We start from the raw sequence: 18,972 nt of genomic DNA, 5'->3' as shown, positions 1-18,972 counted from the left end.
AAGAGATGCCATTACTTCTCTGAAGGTAAAATACATGTGTCTAGACTACCTCTATTTGAAGAAAACATCTTTTTGTATTTTTGTTCAAGTTGTTGGAATTATCATGCATGTGCTTCTAACTGGCTTTTTACTGTGCAGGGGTAGATCAAGGGGAGAAATGCTTGGGAAAGGTTGGGAAGGTTCAGAGAGGGTCTAAGGGGTCCCTAACACCCTTCCAGAGAGTTTCACAAAGTTTGGCTGCCAAGAAACCTCATTCGTGAGCTTCTACAGGAAGTCTGTAGGGGTTCTACAGGATGTTCTGGGATTTCTATAGGATGTTCTGTAATTTTTCTATAGGATGTTTAGTAATGGAATTTTGGAGCATGGATGGAGGGAAAAAGGTGGAGGAATGAGTATGGAGGTGAAATATGGGTGTAGGGGAGTTCAAGACTTGGAGGATGGAGTTGAGGAGAAGGTGTAGATGGCTGGACTTGTTCCAAGAAGGCTGGAATAATGTTGCAAAAAAGGTAGGGTTATGAGGGAAATGTGGCAACGTGAGGCAAGAAACCAAGTTAGGAGATGGAGAAGATGGGTTTGAGGGAGTCTGGGCAGATAGAGAAGTGGTATAGGTGCTCTACAATTTGTGTTTCCAACTAAACCAACAAAGACATGCAAGAAAACAAAGATCTAGATATGCTACCCTAATATGATCTGGCTAACAGTAACGAGAATGGACAACAGCTTTATTTGCAAGGAAACCATGTATATTAACTATGAAATGAAGCATTCAAATATCTGAACATGTAACCAACCTCTGCAAATGAAAACAACACATTAAGGATTGCATGGTAAAGCAAACTAGTGTTTTTGTTTCGGACATCACGGTTATTCCAACTCCAGCCCCTGATCCGATAAGGAAGAGGTGAAACCAAAAGTGTTTGCTGACCCTTTTTTGGAGCCTTTTTCTTGTTATTATCCTACCAATCTATTCTAAATATGAGAAGCTACTTTAACCATCAAAAGAAATCTAAATAACAAAGCAAGATTTAAATATAAATAACAGATTTTATTATAAGAATGTAGCAAAAACACATAAAGATAAACAAAGGAGGTACTGGGCGCTTGAGATGGGCCCAACCCCAAGAGCTACAACCTCCTAAGAGAGATTTAGAGCTGGTGCAAAGTTGGATTCATCTTTATTGAGCAAGAAAAGAAGAGTTACATCAAAACTGTCCACAAGGGAAACTTGAAAATGTGCTGAAAGCAAAGCTAATCTACTGCCTAAAAATCGAACTACAGACTAGCTAACTTCTGCCTACAAAATGACTAACCATTGGCTACAAAATGACTAACCACTAGCTAACCAAAATGAGGCCCTAAGCCTTCTTATTTATACAAATTGAGGACCCCAACAGTCCTCCTAAACTTTAGGGACTCGGCTGCCCAAAACCTCTAGTTAACAGCAGTCCTACTTGACTTGCTTGGCTGCCCTTGTGCTAATTGATTTGGTGGCCCTTGAACTCCGAGATGATGGTGGAGAATTTGAGGTAAGGGCCCATAAATGAAGGGGACACCTTCCTACAAATCCTCTCCCTTGTTCTCCCACGAATTTGGCTGCTAAGTGCTCATTAAAACCTTCAATTTTGTCTCCAAATTGACCAAAAAGGCTACACAAAGCACACATTAGACTTTTTGGCATAATGAATAACCCAATTAACTCTATTAGCATAAATATAATCAAAAACATCCAATAAACTAATGAGAATGGTGGATTAAGTCGAATTAGGAGGTTGAATGAGCCCAAATAATTATCCATTTTGGGGCTCATCAGCAATCAAGACACGATAGGTGGATGGGTTTTCTACAGCAATTTCATCTTGTCATCAGATATAAGAAGGGTATACACAATAAAGTTGCAGATATGTTGTCCAGAACAATCATAAATGAATCTACTATACTTAAGGATAACTTAGTAATGCATGAAAGCTACATTGAACGATATTCTCAAGATATAGATTTTAAAGATGTATATGCAACTTCAAGTCATGGCAAATAAGTATAAGAATTGGATTATTATGTTAAGGACCAACTCTTGTATCATTTGGGAAATTTATGCATTCCAGAAACTGAAAGAGTTAACATAATTCGAGAAGCACATACTTCTCTTATATTAGGTCATTTTGGTGTAAGTAAAATAATTGCACATCTGCAAAGGTTCTGTTATTGGCCAAGAATGCATGAAACAATTTCTAGATATATTAAAGGGTATACCATCTGTGCTAAAATCAAGCCCAACAATAGAAAATTAGGCTTGTATACTCCACTTCTAGTTCCCTCTTGTCCTTTGGAAAGCGTTTCCATGGAATTTGTTGGGGGATTGCTAAAATCTAGAAAAGGTCATAACTATTTATATGTTATTGTGGACAGGTTCAACAAAATGTGTATTTTAATACCTTGTAGCAAGCAGATTACAGCTGAACAAATAGCTAGGTTGTTCTTTCAGCATGCATGGGTTCATTTTGGATTACCCACTTCCATTGTATCTGATCGAGATTCCTGATCTGTTGGGAAGTTTTGGTCAAGTCTGTGGGAATTGATGGACACCAAACTGAAGAGGAGCACAACCTTTCATCCACAAACAGATGGCCAAATAGAGGTGGTCAACAGAACAGTGATCTAGTTGCTCAGGGGCTATTGCAACAACCATCCCAAGCTTTGGGATGAACATTTGTGTTATGTGCAACATGCTTACAACCGTGCCAAGCACTCTTCTACACAGAGATCTCCTTTTGACACTTGTTTTGGTTTTACACCAAGTTCTCCCTTGGATTTTGTCTTTGGAAAAGACATAGCAGTTGATGGACACAATGATGTGGACAAAGCAACCAAGTTCATTGAACAAATCCAAGAACTTCACCAGGCAGTGCAGGAATAGCTGGAAAGAAGCCAGGCCAAGTACAAGGCAAGGCATGACAAGAATCGAATTGAACATAGCTTCCAAGTTGGTGATTAAGTCTATTTGCACATCAACAAAGACAGAATGCAAGGTGAAGGAAAGACGCTGAAGCCAATAAGGTATGGGCCTTTCAAGATACTTGAGAAAACTAGTGAGAATGCTTTTCACCTTGATTTGCCAGCTTATATGCATATCTATTCAGTAATTAATGCAGAGAACTTGAGACTATATGAGCCTTCATTGATTGAAGATCCTGAAGAGCAAGGTCAGTGGCCTTCTATTGATGATTTGTTTCCTGAATATCATAATGAGTTGTAGGAAGACACAGTTTTGGATAGGAAGGTGAGAACTACGCGTAGAGGGGATGTTGAGTACCTGAGAATTGGACTCAAAGGTTCAAAACCAAGTAGTGCAAGATGGATAGAGATTGGACAAGTGAGGAAGCTGTATCCTCACTTGATTGATGCTTAAAAACCAACTTTTGTAGGTCAAAAAGCTTTTTCAGTGGGAAGGCGTGATCCAAAATGGATCCTAGAAAACCCTCTAAGTCTTTTAAAGATCAAAACTATTGCAAAAGAAGAACCCTTAGAAATGGCGGATAACACTATCGGGAGTGAAAAACACAAAGAAATGACCAAAAACAGAGCTATCGGTAGCTTGGACAGTGATGAACAGGAGCCATCGGATCTAGCCGATCAATGGTAGATCCAATCAGCGTATCGCATATAGTGGTGATAGGTGGAGGCTATCGGAGGTGACCATATGACAATTGCGATCACGATCAATGCGGGTCAACGAGGACCATTGATCAAGCGCATAGATTGATGGCCCAGGTTAACTCGCAATATCGTAATTGGCAAATACAAGGAGCGTTACCAAACGGCTCGAGGTCTATGCGATATGTGATTGCGATCAATTGCTTCGCAATATCGCATTGGAGAAGGACAGTGGAGTGGGGCTGATATACATATGACTTACGATAGCTGAACTCGATGGAGTTATAGATGATATTTTATATATTTTGAGATCTAGAAAACAACATTTTCCTTTGTATTTTGCATTTTCGTTAAATAAACGAAATGCAAAGGAAATGCACTCGATGCGATGAAGCAGACCCAATGGAACTTATAGATAGAAATACATAGCATTTCAAGTTTTCCATAAAGCCATTTTGCGATATTTTCAGTGTTTTAACGTATTTTCCAAATACAAAGGGAAACCATGGAACGGGCATTTGCGACATGCAATAGTGACTTAAAGGTGGACCTGATGGAATATAGGGCGAAATTCATAATATTTGAGGTCTGATAAAGAGTGATTTGGAGGATTTTTCCCGTGTTTTACAGTGTTTCTCTGTGTAAACAAAGAACACTATTTTTGGGGATTTCAAAGGTCTGATGGTCTCTTCCTTTGTAGAACAGGAAGCCACCTCCCCTAAAGACGTCATGCCATGATTGCTAACGCTCAGAAGGGGATTCGAGCGGACATAGGCTAGGTGCCAGAGAGCCCGAGAAGGGGAAACAAACGAACATTGTCGATTGGCTTTAAAGCCACAGACTGACAGAGACAAAGGGGAAGCAGTACTGAGACAGATAGAAAACAAAGACAGAGAGTGAAATAAAGAGTCTGTGTACTTGGAGAGGCTTGAGGGATTCAAGAAAACTCCTGTTTTTTGTATCTGTGTGTGTTGAGACTCAATTTAAGCTCACATTTTGTAAAACTCTGCTCTTGAAGACATAATAGAGAGGTCACCACTGAAGGCTGGACCAGGAGATGTAGCCCAAGAGTTTTGGGTGAACTCCATATTAAACTTGTTGTGTTTATGTGTGTTTGTCTATTATGCTTCTCTAACTGGTCAATTGTCTATATTATTTGCAATCTTATTGATCTATTGCGCTAAGTAATATAGGAAAATCCATGCACATGAGTCTGTAATACCTTAGAAGTAATCTAATATCTTCATTTTCAGATCACCGACACTCACTTGTGTTGTGAGTGGAGCTCTAATAGAACTCACACCAATTTCCTGGGTTCTTTTTCAGCTCGTGATGCCGTTCTTTGCTTCTAGCTTTGGTGGGTTGTCTTGGGCCACCCCACCTTGGCTTTGTCCTTTTTTTTTGCAGTTTGGGGGCACCTTTCCCTTGCTTTGGATTCACAGATCAAAAGTCTTGCTTATTTTGTTTAAACTTTTTCTCAACCTTAACGACATATAGGTGTGTCGTGGCGAGCGAGGAGATGTTCAAGAATTCTATTTCTTCATGGATGTACTTGTGCAGGCAGCTTGATACCCATCTTTGTGTGAAGGGTATGGAAAATATTGGTAAACTCCAACATGTCTTGGTCCCTTCCTTGCCGCAGCGTGGTCCACTTTACGTATTGATCCTCATAGCTTATGACAGGGTAGTACTGCTCCTTGATGGCATCCCGGAATGAGTTACAAGTAGGTGCGACTGAAAATAGTGAGCCTGTACTTTCATCCTTCTGCTCACAGTAGGTTTCCCACCAGTCCTTGATGTGGGGGGCTACTTTGAGAAGAGCGAAAATAATATTTTCCCGACTGGAAAAATCATGAACAGAAAAATAACCCTCTAGTAGATTTAACCATTTATCAATGATATCTGTGTCTATATGACCCTCAAATATGGGGATTTCAAAATTAACTTGTTCCTTAAATGGTGTGGCATTTCCAGAGTAGCTTTTGGAAGCCAATGCGTCTCCATTGGGTAGCCACTGAAGGATCTGGGCAAAGTTGTCAATCATTACGTTCCTATGTCGCTTGAGGGCTTCTTCGAGCAATATTTTAATAGGATCTCCTAGCCCCTCATCATTCTTTTAATATGCCATGGGAGGCCATCGAGATTTGTGAGGCTGGTCATGCAAAGGTTTGACCAGTTCAAGCCCTAACTCCTTATATCCTAACCTCGTTGGGGACATGCAAAGAAAAACAAAGAAAAAACAAACCGCTCTGATACCACTGATATGGATTTAAACATGAATGCAAAAAATTATAGAGATAAACATAAACACAGAGATGTAGTGGAAATAATACTTGATATCATTAATGTAAAATACTTAAATATTCTTACAGACAAAAATGGAAATAAACCAGCTAGGGAAATGGTAGCTTATCTCTAAGAAGAGATGTGGCGGCTACATGCCTCTGAATTGTATTACAATAAGGCTCAAAGGCCTATTTATTATTGAGAAACAATGGAAAACCCTAAACATCCAAAAACCTAACCCTAGAAGATGAAACACCAAATTGTGGGCCTTGTTTGGATAAATTGGTACATCAACTTCTCGGGGTCATAACTTTGGCATATGATGTCCATTTGACGTGCACAATATCTCATTAGAAATACCTTTCCAGGAAATACAACTTTGGAAAGAGCAACATTTGTCCATGGACCCATGTTGCTCCCAGCTTTCCCAAAAAATGTTGTTTAGGGTCTCAAAATGGCTTTGGAAGTTTAGGACCTGAAAAACTGCTAAAAATAGTAAACTGTGCGACAATTAAGGAAACTGAAACTCTGAAAGAAACAATGGTGGGGTCCAAGTGGAATTGGTAGGTAGCCACCAATATCCACTTGGATCATAGGGCCAAAGAAATATCACTATAATAAGTTGCAGCTAGTAGGTGTCTTATTTCAGATGACATTCCACATGAAGAGCTTCGTTCTCAGAGGCGCTTTGAGCTTCCATATCTTAATCCACCAATCCTTGAGAACAAGCGGTCTGTTCCTAATGTGAATAATGGGATAGCCTGCCTTCGGGGAGTATGCACCATGTTTCATTGGGGTCCAAAGGAGATCATCAACCCCTTCTTTTATACGAACGTGAGATTCATTAAGGGCTACGATATAAGCCTCCCATTCATATTGTTAGAGTGCGGGGATGTCTAATTGCTTTGAAAAGAACCATGCTTCATTAAAGATAGTGATATTTTTTATATCCGCAACATGAGAAATTACAGAAATGTTCCTGTTATTGAGAAATTTTATTAAGTCCGGGGGTAATCGGAACATATTCCCATAGCTTGACCAGGGATCTAAACCAATGCAAATAGATGATCCATCATTAATTATCCATGCTAATACATTTCTCATAGTACGCAACATGAGTAGGATCGCTTGCCAAACCATTGAAATCCCTGTTCTCTTCTAATTGGGCATACATATCCAATCCATTAGTTGATGAGGCTAGATATATTTATGAAAGATAACCTCACTCTAGAGTCTATGGGAGATGAGAATATTCCAACCCAGCTTAGTAGCCATTGCATGTGCGAAGGAGGATAAATCCTTCAGACCCCAAGCACCCCATTTATTTGGTATAGCAATATGATTCCATCCTACCCATGCAAAGTGTCGACCCTCCCTATATCCATTACAAACGAATCTGCAACAAATCCTTTGAATCCAGGAAATGATTCCTTTAGGTATCCAAGCCAGCGACATCCAGTAAATAGGTGTAGCTTCCATGATAGATTTGATGAGCATTAATAGTCCTGCCCTGGAGAGAAATCTATGGTTCCAGTTGAGTAATCATTTTTCAATCTTGACCACGAGCCAAATCCAGTCAACAATTTTGTAGCTATGAGGCTTGATCCAGAAGCCCAGGTATTTGAGTCCATCCTCGAGGTGATGGCTCTGAAAAGGAAATTTTTGCATTGCCACCCTAGCCTCATGGGGAGAACATTCAGATAGAGTAATAGTGGATTTCAAATGATTTTCTTCCATACCTGTGGCCTTTGCGAAGAGTAGAAGGATATCTGAAAAGGTAGTAATATCCTGAATGCCTCCATCAAGGAAGATGAGTACATCATCTATGAAGAGTAGATGGGTGAGTATGCACTGATAGGTTATTTTGAGACCCTGAAAATGCCCATCATTCTTTGCAGAAGCAATGAGCCTACTGAGGCCTTCCATAACAATCATAAAGAGGAGAGGGGAGAATGGGCATCCTTGGTGCAACCCTTGTTCAACATGAAAAAGGTAGGATGTAGAGCCATTGATCAGGACACTAAAGGAGGCTGTGGTAATGCAACACATAACCCAATCAATGAAGGGAGGGGGGAAACCCAAGTGGGTGAGAATTATTTTGAGATAGAGCCAACTTACCCAATCAAAGGCTTTTTCTAGATCAATTTTGAGAATTCCCCCCTAGAGTTTTTTAGATTTCATGGAATAAAGGGCTTCCTACACAGAGCCTATAGCCTCATGGATCTATCTGTTATGAAGGAAAGTGAATTGTTCAGGGGATATGTGACAGGAGAGAATAGGTTTGAGGTGGTTGGCTATGATCTTGGAAATGATCGTGTAGAGACAATAAATAGGTATAGGCCTCTGGTCATTGAAAGATAAAGGGGAGTCTAATTTGGGAATAAGGGCAATGAAGGTGGAGTTAATAACCTCATACATACGCCCATAAGTCTTGCATTTTTCCACCACCTTTAGCAGATCCTGACCAATAGTTTCATGAAAAGCAAGATAAAACTCAATAGACCAACCATCAGGTCCTAGGCTCTTGTCTTTTTTGAACCATTTTAAGGTACTTTCCAATTCACCCATTGTGATTGGGGAGGTGAGCTCCTCAACTTCATTTGGGTCAACAAACTAGGGAAAATGTCCCGCTATTCGAACGATATCAGCAAGGGTGGCACCGGGGGGGCCTTAAACAGTTTTTGGAAGTGTGTGTTTCCTAGATGAGCCAGCTGATTAAAAGAAGTTGCAAGACTACCATCCTCCATGGGCATGTGCCAGATAGTGTTGCAGACTTTCCTTCCCTTTGCATAGTTGTGGAAGAATTTTGTATTCTCATCACTAGCTTGTAACCAAATAGCCCGACTCTGGAGGCACCAGGTTTCTTCCCTCTCTTTTAGAATCTTAGATCACTGAGCCTCCAATTCGATGAGGTGGGTCTTTGTAGCTTCAGATGTGAATCCCCGACCCTGTTCATCCAATAGATTGGCCAGATTAAGCTCAATAGACCTGAGGGTCTGTTCATCCCGGTCTCTTTTTTCTTTGGCCCAATCAATAGATAATCGCTTGATTTCAAGTAGGTTGTCATAGAAGCCCTTCGCCAAGGTTCTCCCCGAGGATGGTGGATGAGATAGCCAGTAACTGTTAACTAGGTGAATGTATGAGGGATCCTTTAGCCAGGTGGAGTTGAATTTAAAGGGTGCCTTTGGCTTCCAGACAGGACTGGAGAGTTCCATGAAGATGGGGGAGTAGTTTGATATACCTCTAGAACTGTGTTGGGTCCCTATAATACTAGTGATTACCCCATTACTATTGTAGTTATACCCCTTATTTATATTGTTGTGCCCATATTACCCCCATATTGTTATTTCTGTGCCCCATAGAATCCCTCTATTTTTTATTTTGTGGCTTTATATTATTATTGTTAGGTCGACTAGATTATATTGTGACTCCTTAGACTCCTATATATAGAAAGGAGGTTTTTTCATTTGTATCATCGAATAATTATTCATTTATGTAATGTAAAGGAGGTTTCTCCCTCGAAGAGGCTGAATTCTAAGGCGTTGATCTATCTTTTCTATCTTTTCTTGAGCTGGTTTCATAACATTTGGTATCAGAGCTTTGGATTCTAGGGTTTTGCTGCTCCAAACAGGTCATCGTGGTATTTTCGCTATAACTTTTGTTCTGTGACGTTTCAGAAGTCTAAAAAAACCCCATTTGAGAAGAAATCGCGCTGAACCTTGGGTCCAAATTTCCGAGCTTTTCGCGTGATATTTTCGGAGATATGATCTGAGGAAGTTGGTCTTTTTGTAGACTCCTGAATTACATTCAAAACAGGTGACCTGGGGAAAATCGCCATAACTTTCTCTCTGGGGATCGGATTGAAATTTTGTAAGAAGGTATAGAAAGAGGATGGACTGTAGTTTCTTGTATGCATTTTTCAGATCCATAGGTCTAAATTGTGACTCGTGGCACGTCGTACAAGTTCGCTCTACTAAACTAGTCTATAATCAAGTCACTGTGGGAGATTTCGCATAACTCTTCCTTGGAGAATCCAATTTGGGTCAGACTTGTGGCATTGGAAAGAGGAAACAGAGGTCTACTACAGGTCACAATTTCAGAATTGGAGGATCTGGAATTACAGAGATACATCAGATTCAATATCAGGCTTCTACAAAGTGAAAAAAGGTGTGTAGTTTTTTTTTAAACTTTTGTGTAAGCTGGGTTTGAAGGAATTCAAAGGGCATAGTAAAGAATTATTATTGGTAACTGATGCCCCGAGGAAAGAAAATGCAAAAACCTAGTAAGGAACTTGAAAGCTCTAGCATGACTCATGAATAAGAGGAAGAAATGCTACATGATATATCAAAATTACAAGAACAAGTGCAACAAATGTCACGCTCACAAAAGCTAACAGAAGCTAAGATAAATGGCATGGAATATAAGATAAACGGCGTGGAAGCTAAGATGGATGATTGGAAGACAAATTTGAAGACAGCCATGGAAGAATTGAAGATAGATTTGAACACAAACTTGAAGACAGGCATGACAGATATGAAGACAGATTTGAAAATTTTTCTACAAGGAATACTTACTAATGGTGAAAAGGTAGTAAAGGAAACTCATGATGCGAACAAAAGAAATGTTAATCATGATATCATAGAATCTAATGTTGGATCGAAGACCCACCATATTCCAAAAATCGATATGAGAAATTTTGATGGCAAGGACCCTGCAACATGGATATTACAGATGGAGCAATTTTTCGATCTCAATAATGTGAAAAACGCACAAAAGGTATGTATGGCAACTGTATATTTGGAACCAAATCAGTTTGTATGGTATCAATGGCTTTGTTCTCGAAAAAAATTTATCACTTGGGCAATTTTTACGGAAGAATTGATAGCACATTATGAGGATACAAAATGCAAAACTTTTTTTAGCCAATTGATAAGTCTCAAACAAAAGGGTTCAATAATGGAGCACATTGAGGAGTTCCAAAAATTGAACATAAGGGTAAAAGATATTCCAGAGGAGCATAGGATTGATGTGTTCATAGGGTCTTTAAAGGATAATATCCAACATGATGTTTGCCTTTGGGAACTTGATTCAGTAAAGAAGGCATTCAGGTTAGCAAGAAAAATGGAAAGCAAAATTATGGCAACTAGGAAGCATACCATTCACAACTATAAAGACGGAAGTGTTGTTGCCCATAGTCTTCCACAACCTACAAGGTTGACACCACAAGAATTGGAAGAAAAAAGAGCAAAAGGGATTTGTTACAATTGTGATAGAAAATACAAAAAAGGTCATAAGTGTGCTGAGAAGAAATCATTCTACATAGATTGTGAAGAGGAAGAAGAAAAGGAGCAAGAAAGGTCAAAAGAAGAGGATATACTCCAGGAAAAAAGCCTTGATGAAGAACAAATAAATCCAACCATATCTTGTAATGCATTGGCGGGAATTACCACTCCTCAAACCATCAAGATAGAAGGACAAATCAAGAAGAAAATATTAATAGTGTTGATTGATTCAGGAAGCACCCACAATTTTATTCATTGTAGGGTAGCAAAAGAATTGAATTGCTTCCTGTATCCAGCACCAGAGTGTCAAGTGATGATTGCAAATGGAGGAACAATAAATTCCTCTGGAAAGTGCCATAATATCAAGCTACCCATGGGAGAATATGTATTGACTAGCCCAATGCTTTCCATTCCAATGGGAGGTGCTGATGTTGTACTAGGAGTCCAATGGCTACAATCCTTGGGTACAATAGCTTTTAATTTTCAAGAACTTTTCATCAAATTTTCTACGGAAGGAAAGGAAGTTTAATTAAGGGGTATTGCAGGGAAACCAAGAAAGATAATCAACTCTAATGGCATGACAAAGCTTCTAAAAAAGGAGCAAATAGGTGTAATTGCACAATTATGTTCGCTAGCTGTTTCCACATTGGAATCACCTATTTCTCTAGATCTCCAAAAAGTCCTGGACAATCATTCCAAGGTATTTGAGACTCCCAAAGGTCTCCCACCTATGCGTGATCATGACCATGCTATTCATCTGATTCCAGGAAGTGTTCCTCCAAACATCAGGCCGTACAAATATCCCTATGTCCAAAAAGTGAAATTAAACGTATGGTTGCAGAAATGCTAGAGGCTGGTATAATTCAACCGAGTCAAATTTCTTTCTCAGCTCCAGTAGTATTGGTGCACAAGAAGGATGGATCATGGCACATGTGTCCGGATTATAGGGAGCTCAACAAACTCACTATTAAAGATAAGTTCCCCATTCCTATCATTGATGAATTACTGGATGAATTGCATGGATCAATTTACTTCACCAAGTTGGATCTTCGTTCGGGATATCATCAAATCAGAATGAAGATTGAAGACATTCCGAAAACAACATTTAGAACTCATGAGGGTCATTATGAATTTTTGGTCATGTCTTTTGGCCTTACCAATGCACCTTCAACATTTCAAGGTTTGATGAATTCAATTATCAAACCATTCCTTAGAAAATTTGTGTTAGTATTTTTTGATGATATACTAATCTACAGCAAGTCTTGGAAGGATCATGTTGAACATGTTGACAGGGTGCTACAACTATTGGAGGAGAAACAATATGCAAAAAGATCCAAATGTTTCTTTGGAGTCCAGGAGGTGGAATATTTGGGTCATATTGTATCTCATGAAGGAGTTAAGGTAGACCCTAGCAAAATTAAAACCATTAAGGAATGGAAAATCCCCACATCCATAAAGCATCTGCGAGGATTTCTTGGGTTGACAGGGCATTATCCTAAGTTTGTTAAGAATTATGGGAGAATAGCAGCACCTCTAACAACATTATTGAAGAAAGATTCATTTTCATGGACTCCGGAAGCAACAAAGGCCTTTGAACATCTTAAAGAGGCAATGTGCCAAGCACCGGTCTTAGCTACACCAGACTTCACAAAAACCTTTATTGTGGAATGTGATGCTTCAAGAAATGGAATTGGTGCTGTTCTAATGCAAGATGAAAGACCCATTTCTTTTGAAAGTTGTCCAATCAAGGGAAAGTTTTTAAGCAAAGCTATTTATGAGAAGGAAATGTTGGCAATACTCCATGCACTTAAGAAATGGTGACCCTAACTAATGGGCAGACACTTCAAGGTAAAAACGGATCATGATAGCCTTAAATACTTTTTAGAACAAAGATTATCCTCTGAAGAGCAGCAAAAGTGGGTCACAAAGATGTTGGGTTATGACTTTGAAATCATCTACAAAAAAGGGAAGCAAAATATGGTGGCAGATGCGCTCTCAACAAAGGATGAGAATGTGGAAGCATTGTTTTGCGCCATTTCTATTATCCAACCAGATTGGATGAACGAAGCAAGGGAGGAATGGAAGAATGACGAAGAAGTGTGGGCACTTATTCGAAAGCTACAACAAGATTCCAGTACTTCTGATACATTTAGCTGGCAAAATGATTCGTTATGGTACAAAGATCGCTTATACCTCTGTAAGAATTCCCAGCTAAAACAAAAGATTCTTATGGAATTGCACACTTCTCCCTTAGGAGGGCACTCAGGATTTTTAAAAACTTACCACAGGGTTAAGAAGGAATTTTTTTGGGATGGCCTTAAATCGGATATTCAAAAGTTTGTGGCGGAATGTTTGGTTTTCCAACAAAATAAAGTTGAAACAATTAAGACACCGGGTCTGTTACAACCTTTATCCATTCCAAGCCAATGTTGGGAGGAGGTTTCAATGGATTTTATCACAGGTTTACCCAAGTCTGAGGGAAAGAGTGTCATCATGGTGATAGTTGACAGACTTACCAAGTATGCACACTTTTGTGCATTATCACATCCATTTAAATCCAGTACAGTTTCTACTGCATTTATGGAAACAGTTCAAAAGCTACATGGAAACCCAAAGATTATTGTAAGTGACAGAGATCCCATTTTCACTGGAAATGTTTGGACGGAATTATTTTCTTCTCTTGGTAGCTAGTTAGCTCATAGCTCATCTTATCATCCTCAATCTGATGGGAAAACTGAGATAGTAAACAAATGTTTGGAAGGATATCTTCGTTGCTTTGTATCTGATAAACAGACACAATGGGTCAAATGGTTGCCTCTGGCTGAATGGTGGTATAACACTTCCTTCCATACAGCAACAAAAATGACCCCATTTATGGCACTTTATGGGTATCAACCACCATCCATCACATCATATTTAAGAGAAAATTCTAAGGTTCAGGCAGTGGAACATCACATCGAACATCAACAACAAGTCCTCCAACTCTTAAAGGATAACCTCGTGTTGGCACAAAATAGAATGAAACAACAGGCAGATCAACATCGCAGTGAAAGATGTTTTGATGTAGGTGATTAGGTATTCCTACGGCTACAACCATATAAGAAAATGTCCCTAAAGCAACCTAAGAAGGATAATAAATTATCACCAAAGTATTATGGTCCGTACAAGGTGTTGCAAAAGATTGGTACTATGGCCTATAAATTGGAGCTTCCTGCAGCTTCTCGATTGCACCCAGTTTTTCATGTTTCATGTTTAAAGAAGGTTATAGGCGACAAGCTCCCAATTCAAACAATATTGCCAGAACTTGACGAGGAAGGAAAAATTATATTGGAACCGGAAGCAGTCACAGAAACAAGAACTCAACAGCTACGAAATCGATCAATTTCAGAGTATCTTGTCAAGTGGAAGAACTTATCTGCTAAAGATTCCACATGGCAGGATGAGAATTTTATCCAGAAGTATCCAAAACTACTCAAGTGTTGAGGACACACTTTTTTGAAGGAGAGGGGCATGTTGGGTCCCTATAATACTAGTGATTACCCCATTACTATTGTAGTTATACCCCTTATTTATATTGTTGTGCCCCTATTACCCCCATATTGTTATTTTTGTGCCCCATAGAATCCCTCTATTGTTATTTTTGTGGCTTTATATTATTATTGTTAGGTCGGCTGGATTATATTGTGACTCCTTAGACTCCTATATATAGAAAGGAGGTTTTGTCATTTGTATCATCGAATAAGTATTCATTTATGTAATGTAAAGGAGGTTGCCCCCTCGAAGAGGCTGAATTCTAAGGCGTTGATCTATCTTTTATATCTTTTCTTGAGCTGGTTTCATAACAAACTGACCCATTATCTGTACAAGGAAAATATTCTCACCAGGGGATCCTTAATGAGGAAGTGATCCAAACGCCTAGCCAGGGCAGCATCCTCGATTCTTCGGTTGCGCCAAGTGGGATGAGGTTTAACCATAGGGATGTCAATCCAGTGATGTTGTTCAAGGAGCTGTTCCATATTTTCAGATAATGGATCCACTTGTGCATTGCTTCCCCGTGATTCCCCATATCCAATGGAGAAATTCAAGTCACCTCCCAAAATAGTCTAATCAGAATTGATGATGGAAAGACTTAGGAGATGATTCCAAAATGTCTCTCTATTGCGACAAGGGTCATATACATTGACAATCTTGAGGTCCATGCCTAGTTCCGAGGAAAATATGTCCATACCAACGAAGCCAACCCCACCCTAGGAGGCCTTAAGGTGTATTGTTCGAGGATTTATGCCCAGGGCCAGCCCACTCGATCACCCCATGACATCAAGAGCCTGGAAATGCCATCCCAATTTAATCAAGCGTAGCACATGTATAGTATGATCAACCAACCCAAGTGTTTCTTGTAGAAAGATAATATCCACCGACTTAGATTCAAATAAACATCTGAGGGCTAGTTTTTTAGGAGGGCTAGCCAGACCTTTGCAGTTGAAGGAGAGCCACTTCATGGGGGAGACTGAGGGTGGGTAGGTTGTGCTCTAAGTACCCAGTTGAGAGGACATTTCTCCCAAAAGCTACATCCACCCCAGATTGCTTAATGGCCTTTGATATGAGGGATTTCCACCATCTGGGTACCATGAAGGAGAAGGAATGAGATATCAGGCCCAGCTCGGAGTTCCCAAAGGTTTCATATGGTTGAGAAGTGCGGGGGCAAAGATTATAAGGATGAGAGTGACTAGAGATTGTTGATGGCTCAAAATGAGAGGGAGAATGATCCAGGTTTAGGATGGTGGGTGGAGTAGTGGAGGTAACCGAAAGATGGGGATCTAGGGAGAAGGGTATGGAAGGGATATAATCCGGTAAAGATTTAGATGTAGAGTGAAAATGTAGTGCAGAAATTAAAAGAGAAAAAACAGTCACAGAGCAAGGGATAGGAGGAGTACCCGATGATCAAGCTGCCGCATCTGCAACCCTTGATCTGGTCATCGATGGGGAAGGAGGGTGTGGAGCACTCGAGGAAGGAACCTGAATCACAAAACCTTTCTTTGTCTATGGAGTATTTTCCTAAGGATTCAGACCAAGAGATGATGTGGCATCCCTTGCCATTCCTTTTTCTATTTCTTTGGATGGTGAAGTAGTCTTGTAAACCAACATACATTTCTTGTAGAGGTGCCTGACCTTATGGAACCTAAGAGATCTGAATGACACTCCTTCATAGTCCAAGATTTAAATCCTGGTGAAATTCTTCCACGATAGGGTGATTTTTTCCTACAACCCTTCTCTAGTATCCAAGTAAACTAATATATGGACCAATGATTGATTTCTCGAGTGAATGTATGTCTTGTCATAGTCTAGATAGGTGCCAAGAGAATTGCTAATGCAAATGAAAATATCTTTAGACCAAAAATGTAGGGGGAGACAAGCAAACCTAACGCAAAGTGGTCTGGCTCCAATTTGTTCCCGTTCTGGATCAAACAGTGGACTCCATCACTTAAGCATGACCGAAGCCATCTCAATATGCCAATACATGGTAAGTGCTCAATTTTTATATTCCTCCTGCTAAAATTAGAGCGCGAACCAACCTCGAGCAAACATTTTCACTTCTGGGAGTCCCTTGAATATCTTCTCCCAAATCTCTTTGACACAGAGCCTGAGTCTCTCGGCTGAATAGGCATGGCCTCAAACTCTTTCAACAAGAACCCTGCTCACCATGTCTACAACTTCTCCCATTGTTACCCCTTCCCCAAATTTCAGAAGCAGGTCCTTGATCGTGGCCTTCACACACTTGAGCTTTCATTTCCTGGTGCGAGGTGTTGTGGGATGGTCCTACAAAGGATATTGAGAGCCCTAGTGCTCCTAATGTGACAGCGGAGTGGAGTGCCAGACATTGATAACCGAGATTTAAAAACAACATAAGGGGGAAGATGTGGAACCTAGAACCGCAACTGAAGGGGCAAGTGGAGTGCCCAGTGGGGGGTTTATTCCGATCTCCGAGTCAAATCCTGTAGAGGAGGGAAACTCAAAGGAAGGTGGAAGATCCAAATTTCCATAAGGTGAAGGGTCAAAAGGGGGAGATGGCAGAGTGTAGGAGGTGAGTAGGTGGAGGGTTTCCGGCGAGAGAGGTGGGCAATTCAAATCTAGGGAGTCGATGGAGAGAGTGGTGACAGGGAATCCAGAAGTAGATGGACCGGGTAAAGAAACAGAGGGTGGATCAACGGGAATGCGCAAACAGGATGGATCTTGTGACCTAACAGGCGTATATTTTGGTGTAGGTTTAAGGTTCGACCAGATAGTAGCATAGGGGCCAGGGTCAGTGAAGTAGTCCACCTCCTTAAGCTCCATGTCCAACATCCCTAAAATATTAATGAATATATGCACTCAAACACGCCACACCTAAAAAAAATTCAATTAAAATAATAATAATAATAATAATAATATCATTCCCTTTTATGATAAAAACTCTCAGCAATAAAGAACAAGCAAAAGATAAAATTGACACCGAGCATAATCTTACAAAATTTAAATAATCTCAAAATAATGTAAACTTAAATAAATAGATAAATATACATATACACGAACAATTAACAAAATGATAATGTTAAATTTAAAGTGATAACATTTTAGGTGTAACTTTATCTCAGTGTTGATATTGATGTGAGAAATTGACACAAGATGAAGATGTGCAAAATTTACTTTTATAAACAAAATGATAATGTTAAAGTGATACTGATAACATCCTTATCGTAATGGAATGTATATGTAGATTTAAGTCACTGATCTTGATCTTGATGTGAGCAACTAACACAAGATCATGATGTGCAAAACATAATTTTATAAATCTAATGACCCAAATTTTGGTAAGAGAGATTCACGGCTTGGAGCTATCACTGCATCGAGTTAGGGTCTTAACACGTCATGGTAGTCATCGGCTCATTCGCAAAGGTATTGTGTGGAGTTCGGCGAAAATCGAAAAACTGGTTTAAGTAAGACAACCAAATATAGAAATCTATAAAGTAATCTCAATTGAAGAACAATTGACAATGGATGGAAGTACAACATTTTCAGATGTGGCCAAGGAAATGAAGGGAAATGGAGGATTGGCAATGTCATCTCCATTTCCTTCTAACATTTCCACAACCCTCATCATGCTAGGATGATCTACAGAGTTATATTGAATGCACCAAAATCTAATTTTTGTGAGTATTCTTGCCTTCTCCTCATCTACAAATTCCATTTCTCCTCCTCTCAACCTCATACCCAACTGATCACCATTCTTAGTCATCTTGAAATCTGACTCAGGAAAGTATAATTGACTAGACTGTCTCACCTGGACATCAAAGTTCTTTATGTCACCAACACTCTCTACCAACAACATTTTGAAACTATAGACATATGGCCTATGTGTAACATGACCCATATCTCTCGACCACACCTCTGGCACAACATATCTTGGCATCCCTCTCGAAAAATATGATCGTCTCCCTTCCCACAAAGTTTTATGAGACCAAAATAAAAAAATTTAGGGGCGAAAGCAGCGTCCAAAAATATATTGTGAGGTTTGATGTTGAAGTGTATGATGCACTTCTCACAATCTTGGTGTAGATATCAAAATTCCATGGGCCACACCCAAAACAATTGAATACAATTGTTCCCACCTGAATACTTGCCCCTCCTCTTTCCAGGAAAATACAAATTTATCAAGAGATCCATTAGGCATGTATTCATATACCAATGCGCTTATAGGGTTTTCAAAATAATGCCC

At 39.6% G+C, this 18,972-nt stretch overlaps 1 pseudogene; it reads right to left on the bottom strand.

Annotated features, from left to right (window-relative positions):
* LOC149174393 (rust resistance kinase Lr10 pseudogene) overlaps positions 1 to 8,505 on the bottom strand; it is a 70,790-nt pseudogene extending 62,285 nt beyond the window's left edge.
* Positions 8,506 to 18,972: the final 10,467 nt, after the last annotated feature.

Source organism: Pinus tabuliformis, chromosome 4_1 (assembly GCF_031772625.1).
Source record: "Pinus tabuliformis cultivar Carrire ecotype Pingquan chromosome 4_1, CPIR1, whole genome shotgun sequence".
NCBI lineage: Eukaryota > Viridiplantae > Streptophyta > Pinopsida > Pinales > Pinaceae > Pinus > Pinus tabuliformis.
The sequence above is the reverse complement of the archived record's forward strand: the minus strand, read 5'-3'. Positions and strand labels throughout refer to the sequence as shown.